This window comes from Rhea pennata, chromosome 12 (assembly GCF_028389875.1).
Source record: "Rhea pennata isolate bPtePen1 chromosome 12, bPtePen1.pri, whole genome shotgun sequence".
In the NCBI taxonomy this organism is placed as follows: domain Eukaryota; kingdom Metazoa; phylum Chordata; class Aves; order Rheiformes; family Rheidae; genus Rhea; species Rhea pennata.
In genome coordinates, this window is record NC_084674.1 from 22,056,588 (window position 1) to 22,071,737 (window position 15,150).

Sequence of the window (15,150 nt, forward strand, 5' to 3'; positions counted from 1 at the left end):
CTCCTGAAACAAATCAATCTCCTTTCAACCTTGTATTTAAGCAGGTAACTTATTTTTAAAGGATTCTAGAGCACAAAGAGAACCCAACACAGTAAATTATTTGGCGTAGCAACCAACTTCATTTTAGGTCTGCTTAGAGCATGCAGTTCTTGATTCCTTGTACGCATGTTTATGAGATCAATTACAGGTCTACCAGTGAGGCTTCATATCACAGTAGTTGATATTAGTTGTATCAGCATCAAAAAAAAAAAAAAAAAAAAAAAAAAAAAAAAAAAAAAAAAAAGAAAGAAACTCAGTAAGCAGATTTGTCAACTAGAACCAAAATCCACAGCACTGGAGAAAACCAACTCTTAAGCCATTATCCACAGCGAGTTGCAGTTACTCTCTTGTAACAAAACCCTGAAAACACAGAAATGCCAAAAAACAAAACAAAACAAAACCAACCAAACCAAAAAAATAAAACCACATTAGGAGTCAGTGTGTTTCCTGAAAACCACCATATCCTTTTCCTGAAAACAACCATATCTTTTTAGTGGAAAACGGCAAGGACTTTAGTTAGATGCTGCTGCCAGCTCCGCAAATGGATGCTGCTAATTACCTGCCATAACAAATCAGCAACCTTCTCTATCAGGGGACAACATGAGGTATTAAGTGCTATTTGAAAAAAAATCTCATCCTTGAAACCAGGACTGCAAAAAGAGGCAAAAGCAAATGAATGCTCAGCACAAGATTCAGTGTACGAAATCTTAAGACCCGTGACGATAAAAGATGCGATCCCATACCACCGCACTGCGGCACCAAAGAGCGCAACCCCAAACGCTTGGCGTGCTCTTTTCTCCCTCACTCAAGAAATTTCTACTCCATCCAGACTGTTCCCAAAGTCTGGAAGGAAGCAGGAGGAATAAGAACAGCCTCTCGGTCCAATCTGCCACGCCGGCAGAGTCCGGTTTTTGCTCCTCATGCATCTTGTGATTGGACAGACACGAGCACTGCTTCTCTAACCACCTATGAGCTGTTCTTCTGTATCTGCGATATCAGAAGGGTAGTGTACAGCTTTCAGACAGGCTGGTGGTAACATCAAATTATCTTCTTGGAAAGCAGAGTATTGTGCAAGGCTACTTTTACACTCTTCTTCTCTCTTGCTCCACCCTGCCGCTGTTCTCCCTGCTCAAGCCCATCTCGGAGGTCCTGCTTCTCCAAGGAGGTGCCTTCAGGGTCCGTATTTCAGGCAAGCTTCTGTTTCTCAAATCCTTCTACGAGTCAGGATAGGGCTTAAGAGGTTGCTTGTTTACTTTTCCCTTGTTTAGCCATTAACAGTTGTAAGCCTGGATAACACTGATGTCATTGCAAAAGTTTTGATTGTATATAGAGAGCATGTATTTTACATGCAAAAGCTTTCTTAATATTTGACCCTCCACAAATAATACATGAAGTGAAAGACTTCTCAATCTCCAACTTACAGCTGGAATCTTACTTTTTCAAGCCATTTTTAAGCACAGTCCTGCAACCAGCAAAAAATCATTTTCAGTTTTCTCTCCTGTCAAGGCCAGCTAGTATCTGTCAATGATCCCTTGGCTCAGCACTGTTAACTTGCACTTAATCTTTCCAAGACAGCCCTGTAAGGCCCAGAAAACAGACTACAGAGAGGCAAAATAAAGTTTGGTGCTTCTATAACAAAGTAATACAAATTGTATTAATTTCATTGTTTAAAGTCACAGTTTCAGAAGAAACTATACCGTTCAATCTAGAGAACGGAAACCTTTGCTTAGCTTCCAGTACTTTAAAGCACATTTGAATGAACGCATGTATGGAACAGTAGGTCTGTGAACCGGAGCACATTTGCTTGCTTCTGTAATGGTTTATTACAGCTGCAATCACCAATATGTTCCTTAGTCATCATTGATGCTCCAGAACAAAAGCAAAACCTCCCTGTATTACTCCAATATTTAAAAAGTGGTTCCATGGTTTTGCAGTTGCTAGACCCCATGATCAGATCCAGTCATCCAGGGCTTACCGTTCTCCCAGGCCTCTAACCATCCACTGTCTCTTACAGTCAAATGGTAAAATCATACAATTTTATTCTTTGCTAAGAGGCCACAGGTACACCATGCTGGTGATCCTCCTTTATTCAGCAGCTCGGGCAGCAGGTGAGACCTTACATAGGTTACGTTCTGTCCAAGAACAACGATAGAAGCAGCTATTCTTCAAGTGAAGTCTTTACTTCATTAAAAGCATTTTAAAGAAAACACATGTTCATACCCGCTCCTCTTTCAGACTTGCACTTCCTCAACTTGGGAAATGTCAATTCCTCTCCTCTCTTCCTATGAAGTCTTTTACTCGTTGCAACCTACTTCGGGTGTTTTTTTTTTTTTTTTTTTTTTTTTTGGTCCTTGCAAGGACAAAACCTGTGTTCTTCTGAACAACCAACTTCTATTCTTTGCAAAGAAAGCTTTTTTAGAGACACAGCACAAGGCTCCTGCAATCCCCTTTATCTTTTTGCCTGCCGTGAGCGTGCTTGAGTGTTCTTATCTGGGCAGCTTCTGCACAGGCTCTGTGAGCAAAAGCCATTGAACATAAAGATTACATATACACATGCAGGAAGAGCTACTGCCAGAATTAGATAATTATTAAAACTTACTGCATTCCTCTGTCACATCAGTCTTCTCTCACTGACCAATATTCCCAAGTTACACCTTCACATTCGTGTGCCACCACTGTTCCATCTATTTTAGTAAAGCAGAACTCCTAGTTCTCATTTCCCCACGTTGCAACAGTCATACCGAAAGAGCACAAGAGACTCGGCAGCACCACGGGCTGCACTCCCTGTCCCCCGCCGGAGACTGCGCGGTGCCAACCCACCGGCCTCGGCACCCACCGCAGCCCCCCAGGCCGGTTCTTGGGCAGCCTTGTGCCTCAGCCCCTCAGATGAAATACTGCTAATTGCCAGTATTACACTGAGAAATATGAAAAAAAAAACAAAACAAAAACAAAAAACTCTCAGCAGGCTGAAATATTACAGCCCTGGCAATTCATTTTGCCTTGAAAACGCAGAGCTGTTACATGTGCGTTTTCACCAGGATAGTAATACTTAGTAGAAAAAAGCACAGTCCCTTTTGTCACAGAACAAGACCAACACTTGGAACTTTAACTCATGCCATCAATAGAGCTACTCATATGCTACAGAAAAAAAAAAAAAAAAAGAAAAAAAAACCTGAACTGTAATCTATTTAACGCAATTCTGCTGATACAATACCTGGCACTTACCTTCTTCCATTTAGGTCATATCAAGCTGTGTGGTTTTTCCAATCCCAGCCCCTGCTTGAATTCCCATTGCTTCCGAGATTTGCCTTCTCCCCTGGATACGTCTGACGATACACCTAGCACGCCTAAAGGCTTGCTAAATACGCATTGAAACGCTCTGCTTCGGCTAAACGAACAACGAGATCAGTTGTTACAACCGGGCCAAGCAATTTCCAGGAGACCAGGCATTAAATCCAGGCCAGAACGTAAAAGTCCCTGCTCCTTTCCCAATTAATTCAGGTGCCACTGGCCAGCGTGAGCAGCCAGCTTGACAGCCGAACACTACACAACCTGCTGGCCCCCAAAATTCTCCTGTTTCAAATAGGAACTATTAAGAAGAATCGCTTAGTTTGAGTCTTCAGTAAGATAGTAACTGTATTTGTCATGTCATCCAGAAAGCTTTATTATTATATTATTATTTTTGTATGTGAAGTCTTGGATAGCATTCTGCTGTCTCCACCTACCCTCCGCAGCACAAGGGCTGCAAGAACATCTGGGGATTATCAGCCAAACAAAGAAACCAGAGACACCAGGCAGCTCTATTTCCTTCAAAGGCTTTTTATTACCTATCCCATAGCATGAAATCAATTGCCCAAAGGTACAAGCGAGATAAAAAGATGAAGGAAGAATGTGAAACTGCTGTAGCTCCCCAGTCCCATACGACAGCCTTGCAACTTACTGCCCTCTATAGAAAGAGGGGTAATATGCTGAGTAAATATTCTGCCATTAGGACCCCAGTGACATAGAGCATAACTCACCAGGAGATGAGTCCGGAGCTCTCCGACGGTCAGGAATGGCTCTGCCTCCACACCTGAATCCTCAACACACTCGAGTACCAAACCGCACAGGACATAACGATGCGATAGCGACAGCCATGCTACCCAGCAGTTAACTGCCACCAGCAGCATAAAAGACATCAGATTACAGGATCCTTTAAACTGGAGTCGTCTCCGAGTGCAACGCGCCACAACACAAACAGCACGATGAAATATCCAATTTCTGAGCTTCTCCAGAGTAACTATGTTGCACAAATGGATGCAATGTTTCATAAGTTTAATTAAAAATAAAAAACTGTCTTAACTGGGAGGGCTAAGGCAGAGCCATAGCTGGAAAAGCAGACAGTTTAAACACTCTACAACAACTATCAGCTTCAAAAGTAAAAAAAAAGATGATCACATCCTTTCCACAGCCTCAAAGAAGAGCACTCTCACTGCTAAACCGTAGAAGACAAAGCAGCAACTGAGAAGCTTAATTTCTCTTAACAGGAATTAAGGATATGATATTCACCTATCTTGCACATGAGAGGGCTGTTTTAAAACACAAAGAAAAAGGCGTAGATTACATATATATTTTAGGCAAGTAACAAAGGAAAAAAAATCATCTGCAAGGGCCTGGAACATGAAAACTGCTGGAGCAGTTTGCAAAAACCCAGCTATTAGACAATAGACTTGTTCCGATTTCAGTGCATACAGGATTTCAGTTCGGCAGATAAAATGCCAAGATCAGTGCAATCCTAACCGAGTTATAACAAATACTGCCTTAATACTGTTAAAAGGCTCAATTTATTCAAATGAGTCCTCTTTGCCAATTCACATGTTCTATGCATACGTTACACGAAGTCTTTCAATAAAATCTGAGTAGGACCATCAACCTGGCTCAACACTCAAGTCACATAAACGGAAAAAAATCCGCAGTGTTTTCCAAATCCTTTTTTTGAAATCCAACTCCTCCTCCCGGAGAAACCGAACGTGAAGCACCTAATGGAGGTCGCTAGTCCAGATAATGCAAACATAAAAGGAGAACAAAGCAGAGGGAGAAGAAAGGTACTTGGTAACTATACGTAAAAAATCTATCTCTCTCTATATATATAAACTCATTATAAAAACATATATATATAAAATGCTTTTAATACGTAAAAACATGACAAAGGAAGGAAACAAGTGGGAGGATGTCATTGAAATAGTACACGATACATTGAAAGATAATGTATTACACCTATTTCTCAGAAGAGCTTTGAAACCACAAGCTGCACACAGCAAAGGCAGCTCTCCCTAGAACACCAGCAACAGAGACCACGGGACAAACTCGCATCCCACCAGCCATCCAGCACTCGCTTCGAACGTTTGAGACCCACTAAGAAAGCACTGCTCAGTGCCAAGGACGCTTCCCGTCACCCCAGCACAGAGAGCAGCCAAGAGAAGTAGCTAAACCCACTTATTAATGCCTGGCTATGGATGCAGTTTTCCCAGAGCATGCACTAACTCCAGCATTTCCCAGCTGGCACTCCTCCGTTCCTACCACTTGAGAAAATACAGCCATTTGCCTAGCTTTGGGTTTATAAACAAACTTAATAGTCTAAATTTAGATTAGTATTTTTTAAATATCAGTAATGATGCTATAGGACAACAAAGGGAATGAACCCATCTGCTAATTCATTTAGGAAGTGATAAATAGAAAGTCGACTTAAAAAAAGTGACAACCACACCCAGCACTCACTTAACGTAAGCTACAACGAAGCCACCTCACTACCAAGATCTGCAGAGCTCAGGCCTTGTTCCCAGAGATGCTAAGCAGTTTTTCATTTCAGATGGGACTAGATGCCAAATGAGACTAGAAGGTTTCAGGAGTCAGGACCACAGGTCTGCTTACAAAAACCAAGTTTCAGAATTCAGCATCACGTAGGACTTCCTATGCTTCACGTTTTTATTTTTGTAGCTTAATTTCACTGTGTTTCATTACAGCAAAAGGCACTGTCTCGTTATTACAGACGTGCTGGAACACTACCAAATAATACTGCAAACAGCAGGTGCCAGTATTATCACAGCATCGGCAACAGCAGCCATAAGCTTCACTCTGCGTGTCCCTCGCTCCCATTTCTCTCTCCAGGGCCTGCAATCCGCACAGCCACCCTGTCTCAACAGCAGGGAAGGAAAGGGTCTGAAGGGAGACCTTTTGGCCAGCAATGTTCCTCCTCAGGCTGAGGGCTGACCCGCTGGAGAGCAGCTTTGCAGAAAAGGACCTGGGAGTCCTGGTGGACAACAAGTTGACCATGAGCCACCAATGTGCCTTTCGGGTGAAGAAGACCAATGGTATTCTGGGGTGCATCAGGAAGAGCAAGGTGATCCTCCCCCTTACTCAGCCCTGGTGAGGCTATGCCTGGAGTGCTATGTCCAGTGCTGGGCTCCCCAGTGCAAGTAGGCCATGGGTGTAGTGGAACGAGTCCAGTGAAGGGCTGTGAAAACGATTAAGGCACTGGAGCATCTCTCATACAAAGAGAGGCTGAGAGAGCACAAACTGCTTAGCCTGGAGGAGAGAAGGCTCAGGGGGGATGTTATCATTGCATATAGATATCTGATCGGAGGGTACACAGACGATGGAGCCAGACTTTTCTCAGCAGTGCCCAGTGACGGGGTAAAGAGACTGAAAGACAGGAAATTCCACCTAAACATGAGAAAACACTTCACGGCAAGGGTAGTTGAACAGGCTGCCCAAAGAGGTTGTGCAGTCCCTATTCTCGGTGATATTTAAAACCTCGCTGGACGAGGCAATGTTCTCTACCGACCCTCCTTGAGCTGAGAGATTGGACTGAATGCACGATGTTCAGAGGTCCTTCCAACGCCAGCCATTCTGCGGTTCTGCCATCAGTTCACCGCAAGGAGAGCTCTCAGCACCCTGTAAAAAATCAGCTTGGGAGCCAAGCATTACTGAGGAGCGACCCTCTTCCTCTGCTCCCACAGCTCCTGCTACCTGACTGACTAAATCCTTGGAACATCTACCACTAGCACAGTATGAAAGCACTTGTATCACAGAATACTAAAATAGTAGAACCTTTCACTTCTTCCATAAGAACAGGTTCTCCTTTGCTTCACCCACCAGACCACCACAAAACATCAATATAAAGCATATTACCTACATGCTGCCCATGCCTCAGACCCGGACAGGACTACAGCGGTTTCTTGCTCACAGGCCTTCTTTAATTTAAGAGCAAAAGTGTGACTGGGATTTACCTTCTTAAAATGGCAGGAGCTGGGGTGGGTGGGTAACAAAGCCCTAACAACAATTCTACTGTATTCTATGCTGTCCCTTGTGCGTGTCTCAAAAGCTATGCCTCTTTGCTCAAGTCTTCAAATGTGAATAAAAGACCTCATAATTCCTTTCATTATTAAATATACTCTTCTTCCACCTCAAGTATTTGAGCAAATATTTTCACTTCAAGTCAGAAATCTCAGACGAGGCAAAATTCAACTCCCTTCAACGCATAATTAAATATCTCACATATTTAACATAATTAACACAAAGAGTGTTGGAGGGAGGTTATCCTACATCCTAACCTCTAACAAACTCTTTAAAAAAGCCCTCTGCAGTTTTGGTTTGGTAGTCAGATCTCTGCTCTGATACCAGTCTGTTGTACAGGTTTCCTGTGCACTCTTTAACAACTACAATTTTGTTACACAGAGATGCACTCTGACGTGAGGAGCGCAGCACCTTCCAAAGACAGCGTTGCTGACTAAGCGTCGTAGCGCTTGTAAAAGCAAGGAGTCACGAGTAGCATCGTCTCAAAGCGATCTGATGCACATCAATTTATAAATGATGCTGGAAAGATTCAACAACCCAGGGCAGGATCCCACTCCGACGTGATGGATGCTAAAACTGCAGAAGGGATTAAGGAATTTCTTTGAGGTTGCAGAAAATCCCATGGCAGAACTGCGATCAGTTCAGTGGTCCAGATGGAGCTGCAAAACGGTGAAGACTTCCAGGTCCTACTGATGCTTCAGCTCATAACTGCAAAAATAAGTATATTTTCCCCCAATGGTGGCAAATACTAACAGCAAAACGAATGATACCGAATAAATAGATAGAAATAATTCCTGGCCAACAATCCTGAATTATTTAGTAGATGGAGTGCAGAAAGGTAAAAAGCACTAAACAGACAAAGCATGGCCTGACTAAGGAAAAACAACAACAACTACAAAATTAGTCGTCTGTTAGAAGAAAAAGCTGACTGCAGGATTAAGACTAGCAGCCGTGGCAAAGACAGGAAGGTGGGATTGCACAGCCAAGTTTGGCTTCTTTCAAGCAGCTACACATCATATTGGTTGAGCTGCAATATAAAATAACAACCCAGGAGTTTTCTTTCTTTTAGTCAGTATTTCTGAAACACCAGCAAAAAAAAAAAAAAAAAAAAGAAAAAAGAAAAAAAAAACCCCACTTGGCTACAGCTAAGGAGGAAGGGAAAAATGCATCTATTTCAGCCACCCCTTTTAATAACCCTGTAGAGAAAATCCTGACCAACTGATCACAGCTAGCATTTCTTCTTCAAAGGGAATGTTTCTTCCTCATTTAACTTACAAAACTCTGTCTCCTGCAAATGACATTTTATTTATAGCAGTGGTATTTGCTGTATAACTGATTGGGGAAGGCTGTAAATGAGCATCACTGCATATATATGGAAAACAATGATAAAGCAGTCATCAAAAAGCTATGGAAGATTTAAATATTCAAATAAGGCAATCTGCATCACCCCCACCTGAATTTTAATTTTGCAGAACTTATTTCCTAGCTTTGTACTGTAGATTATCCGTGCAACCTCTTTCTTTTCCACAGAAAAATGGCATCCTGCACTGTAAGAGGTATGCACCAACCACCAGAGTCATGTTAACGTTAATTCTTGGACTTAAGGCAGAAATAGGACAGTCGTGCTGGTGCTTTGCCAATGAAGGATAGGTTATTTCTTCAAAGTCTAAGTACTCTCCCTCCCCCCCCCCAACATTTTTAATTGTGAAGATTGAAAATTTCTTCGGAAATAGCAGTTTCATCCTTAGTGTTGCCTGGAGCAGGAACTCCAGCAGAGTCCTTAGACAAAAAAAGGAAGATTGTTTTTGAGCCCCATTCAATTCCCTGACTGCGGAAGCGTTACATCATATAAAGCTAAAGTAGTATCATGTTTGAAAAGGTTAAATTTGCCAAGAAGAAAAGTCCCAAGAAAGAAAGGGCATGAGGCCCTTCCCCATGGTACAGATCAAATTTTGGGGGGCAGGAGCAGGAGAAGAGAGGAAACAAGGGGTCAGTAAAAGTGATAAAGTGGTCTAAACCTAAGAACCATAGATATAAAAGGTAAAAGAAAGAATAAGTAACCAGATAATAGTTCAGAAAGAAAAAGTCCCTTTGGAAACAAATTTTTCCTCTTACAAGCATTAACTCATCAGCCTAGAGATTTCCGTGAAGGAGGTAGAGTCCAACAAAACCAAATGCTTTATCAAAAGGTTGGGTAATTTATGTTACCATCCTACCGCAGGCTGCAGTAGCACGTATTTTTTACACTTAATATTCCTACCCTGTAAGGCCCACTTACCGGCACTTTAACCTTAAAGTGAACACTTCCCTGATTTAAAAAATAAGAGGAAAAACAAAATGTCAAACGTCTCATTCTATCAAACTCTTTGCAAAAAAAGAAAGAACAAGGAAAACCTCTTGTTCTTCCACATGTGGTAACTACTCCCAGGTCCACATACCCAACATCTTTCAGGATCCAAAGCTTTTCTTCACTTCGGACAAACAAATTTGTCACGCTGTACCTTTGCGATGTGAGAAAAGGCTCCAAGACCAATATCCCTAACATCCTATTCATTTCCACGTTTTCTACAGCTCCGATTAGTACAATAAAATTAAATAGTCCTAACAACCTAATAAGTTGCCAGTTTTCAATGATTTTTGTTGTTTTATCCCAAACTTTCCATGGTGCGTCTTCACAGCTTGGTGTCTCAAACAGCGACACGTGCTACTACCAAGATGACTGCATTATTTAAGTAACAACAGAGTTGAATTTTCGCTGAAGTTAACTACAAGTTGGATCATTAGTATGTCAGGTATGGTGATAAAATACAGGTAAAGAAAAGAAAAGAGAAAAGAAAAAGAAAAAGAAAAAAGAAAAAGAAAAAGAAAAAGAAAAAAGAAAAACTATTGGTTTCTTCTAGTCCAGACCGGTTTTACACAGCCTTAGGGCAACCTGCTAGCTGGGAACATACTCAGTATCCTGCATGCAATTCCTGCTTCCAGCTCTCTAGCACGGATACTTGGAAAGGACAGTTTCTTTAGTGGAAAAAGGGGGAACCAAGCAAGTGGGGGAAATTTGCTTAAAAGACAACATAAGGGGTAGAACTGGAATAAAGGTGATTTGTCGGAGCCGCCCTTTCCTCCTCTAAATCTTTCTTCTGTCCAGCACTCATCTGATACGAAGATGAAATAAAGATTTTAGAGTTTTGCTTTCTAAACAGACATGAAAACACAGACGCCTTACAGAGTCTCCCAGATGGAGTGGGTAAGGTTGGAAGCGACCTCTGGGGATCATCCAGTCCAACCCCCCTGCTCAAGTAGGGTCACCTAGTGCCTGTTAGGGTTGCATCCAGGTGGGTTTTGAATATCTCCGGAGAAGGAGACTCTGAAATCTGAAAAATCAGATTCCCTGAGCGGGAATCGAACCCGGGCCGTGGCAGTGAGAGCGCCGAATCCTAACCACTAGACCACCAGGGAGTACATTACTCCAGTACCAACAGGGAGACTCACACAACCACTTCACGTCTCTGGATTCAGTGCATAAAGGCTGGGCATCATGCTAACCCTGCATCTGGACCACGGAAGATCTCCCTTCTGCTCCACACCTCTGCAAGCAAGAAAGTAACCACGAAAAGAGCAGAAGTCAAAGCAGCAATAGTTAACGTCCTATTAAGTTCTTGCCCCAACACGTGCTAGGAGAGCCTTTGACGTTACAGAAAGAGGAGGAACCTGAAAGGAAAGGTCCAACTTTCCTTGAGAATTACAGCTCCTCAAGGCTCAGCCACAAAGCGAAACGAGGCAGCGTACGGACATTTGCCTCTGGACTGTACCCACTACCTGCTCTAGAAGGCCTACGAACACTCTTTACAACTCGGCTATAGTTTCATGTGCAGCTAAGTCAGTTCTGGGCTCTACAGAACAAATGTGCATTGAAATATTTGCAAGTGATCCACTGCACAGGCAGAGATGCACTTCAGATGCAGAGCTTCACAGTCACTTATCCGCATGACACAACAAATAAAATTTGGTCAACTTAATGAGTTCACACCTAAGCAGCAAGTCAGTTCAAATAGCATGCTTTCTAAGCAGGTCAGTCTAAAAATAAACTTTAAACACAGCCAAGAACCATACTTATTAATTAAAAAACTTAAATCATATCTGCAGAAACGGAAAAGGGAAAATATGTAATTAAACACCAGCAACACTAGCTCCACTCAGTAATGCCCTACAATGCTAATTCTTATAAGATATAGTTGAGTATATTTTTACCATCTTAAACTGTGCTGTCCTGAAGATTTCAGTGCACAACATCTTCAGTTTTCCTGCTATTTCATACATCTGCCCAACATCAGAGAAAAGCAACTTTGCCTAGAAACTCAATGTTTAACTATGCTGCATATGCCTTGTTTCAAATAAATAGGTATACGTAAACATTGCTTTTATGTTGTTCGATAGTTCCTATTTCAGAAGGCTAGAGAGTTTAAAAACTCATTACAGCAGCAGAAGTGGCATAACTGCATCCCATTTCCACGCAGTATATAGAATATTCCTACCTAAATGACTGGAATACCCCTTAATTTACCGTTTTCTTCTCCTTTCGAGGCCATCTGCTCCAAAAGAGACTGTACTGTAGGACTGAAACGTTAAAACTGGTGAATTCCAAAATGGAGACGAACCACTAACTTTACAGAGCCTGAACTATCAAAGAATAAAAGCAGAAACAATCACATAGAAATAACGGTATGGAGATCAACATTTATATCACATTTTACATTGGCTTCCAGCAGCCCCAGATAAATATTTTGGGAAGAAATTGCATTACAACACAAAAACAACCATTTCAAAAAGAGATTGTTACAAAATACAGTCACAACACACTCATACCGAGAAGTATACATATGACTGTGGAGTTGGGCAGTAAAACATCGCACCAGTAAAGACGCATGATCTGGTTCGTGTAAATATGCTTTAAGTTCTTGGGGCATTTGTTTCTGCATTTCATCTTTACTTGCTCCCACCAGTATCAAACTTGTTAAACTCTGGACGAGGGCCAAAAACCATACTACGGACTGAGATCTAATGACAACCGTTCTGTTAATTCCTTCAGTGGTAACAGGAAACTACTCCACATTTCATCTTCTCAGTGTTGTACAACGTTCAATTCTAGCAGCAAAGATGAATGAGATTTCATAACGTCAGTTATTTATAAACCCATTAGCGTCGCATCACCCCAGCTATCGTATAACGTGTATCGATTCTGAGCTCTATTTGGGCAATAACTCCTATTTTCATGGTACAGTGCAACGGGGCTGTAACTTGCAAAAGCTCCATTCTGATGGAGTCATTAGAAATTCGCTTTCGTGTTATAGATGGAGATGCACAGCTCAGTCAAAAAAAAAAAGAAAAAAAGAAAGAAAGAGAGAGGCTGGAGGGAAAAAAAAAGTTTGCTTTCTTCATTTACTCAAACTCTCGGAACTTCTCGAGCAGGACTTGTGATACTTGCAGCTGAAGCAGCATGGCTCGTAGCTCAGCAATCACATTTTCCCCCATGAAGGGACACGCAGCGAAGGTATAAATACTAACTTGTTCCACAATTAGTAAAAAAAAAGTTACGTGCTTAACACTGGGCACTACAGAAGACTGGAGCAGTGGTCAGCTAGCACTCACATTTTGAAAAATTTCATTTTGTACCCTGGCAAGATAAGACATGGCAGGAGGGCATACGCCTCATCAGACCATCATTCAGTTATCGATGCGATCTGACTTAAGGGCCGCACAAGTTGCTTTCAATAAGTTTCAAAGTGAAAAAAAACCCAGTAATTTGAGTCATACTTTCAAGTCAACTGCGCTTTCAGCAAAAGCAGATTTCTTTAAGCACCACATAAGCGATCAGGATGAATCTTGCCTTCTTTTTCCCCTTCTAAGTTTTTATCCTCGGCTGCAATACTCCCTCCCACAAAGCAAACACTGAGTAACTCAGCACCTTCCCCCTCTATGCATACGCAGTAAGTCATGGACTAAGAGAACAACGCTGCTGTCATAGATAGCTTAAACACTTTTAAACACTACAGAAGCCTGCAGACTCATAAACAACCCCAATTTATAACGGGCATAACAGAAGTCAGACTATGCTGAACATTCACACCTGACAAGAACCAAATATTTGCTAACTGCATGGTGACACGCGCTCGCACAAAGTCGAGCTGCTTCAGTTAAATTACATTTCAATTATTATAAGGATAAAATTCCATTGTGTAATTTTATCTTATTAACAACTTATAGAACTGATAGACATCACTTCACGGAAGTAATCCACTTTAAAGCCAGCTCTGATGGGAGAGTCGCTCTGCCCAAATTACATGAAATACCCACATCCATATAGGAATTTCATTCACCACTAAGTTGTAGCATTACCCAGTTTAACTTAAGAACGATATAAGTTGCCTTTCATAAACTAAAAAAAATAAACAGTCAACCAGGGAAAGATCCAAAGGAAATACAAGTGTTCACACAGAGATTAAAAATAAATAATCAAAAGTTTAACTGGGCTCCCCGGATGACAGCAGGACTGACAAGCACTTATGCAGGGAAAAAAAAGTCTCAGCACGCACCAGCATTTGATTAATTGCTTCTGACCAGTTTCCGATTCGGCGCTGAACACGAGCTGTCCTTACATACTCTGGCACTTAAAACACGCGCAACTGTACCTGCTGTTCCAGCCTGTTACATAAGCTGGTTTGACAGGTGCAAACAACTTGGTTTGCACATCGTTAAATATCCTCTCCCTAGCGCGTTACCGTCTGCGGAGGGAAGCCGCCTCTCCGGTCCTTTAGACGACCAGAGTATCGTCGGGTTTCTCAACTGGAGCATCGCTTTGCACCCCACTTGCGTCCTCCATCAGGAACGGAAGGCAGGGCACATGTTACACCTCCGCGTTTCAGCCTGCCAAGCAAGCCGAGAGGCTGATTAGAAGTTAATAAAATAAGCATGTATTATTGTACTAACACTGAAGCGGTATACTTCAGAGAAGACCGAAGCCTATTTTCCTCAACAGCAGCTGTGTTTACACTATAGCACAGTCTGGTACCTCAGAAACTCAAGGGAACTTAAATCCTGCAATAACTAGGCTGGTTCTAAGGGAAAAATCACTAAGAAAAGAAACACACGCTAGGTTTCTCATGTTAAATAAAAACCTTTATTTCAGTTGCTTTTAAATGTGCCACAATTTCATCCACCGCGGACCAGGAGTACAATCGGAAAGCAAGACACGTTGAAAACAGTTTTCTTTGGCTGACACAGTAGCATAACATAAAAATGCATCTGTGCTCACTGAATAACATTTTTCCCTTCTCCCTCAGCAAAGTACACAAATACGTTTTAATCAATACTAGAGCCAGTCTAACGTTTAGACTTTGAACCACATCCATCAGTCACCGGCAGGAACAGAAAGCCTGTCCTCTGGAGTTTTCTTTAGATGAAAAAACTGTTCACTGTCAACATGATTCAGTGTTACTTTTTAAAATTTATTTAGGCTTGGAGGATATGTTGCTTCCTCTTCTTAGCAGTCAATAAACAGAATAGGAACTACACTTTACCTACCACAACCCAAAATTTTGTTTCCCTATTCTGTATGACATGGTCAACTTGATCAGAACCGTGGAGCTCCTCGTTCAGAAAACCTACTTGCTTTTACCTGGAAAACATCCTATAACGATAGGTTGCATTCAACAGGTCCATCCCTGCAGGGTCCCCAAAGCAGTAAGCCCCATGACCAGGTAACGTTACGAGCCTTTAAGT

The 15,150-nt window shown here is 41.9% G+C and overlaps 1 non-coding gene across 1 annotated transcript; it reads right to left on the minus strand.

Annotated features, from left to right (window-relative positions):
- Positions 1-10,758: 10,758 nt before the first annotated feature.
- On the minus strand, positions 10,759-10,830 carry TRNAE-CUC (transfer RNA glutamic acid (anticodon CUC)). The gene has a single exon. It is a non-coding gene; the product is annotated as a tRNA-Glu (tRNA).
- Positions 10,831-15,150: the final 4,320 nt, after the last annotated feature.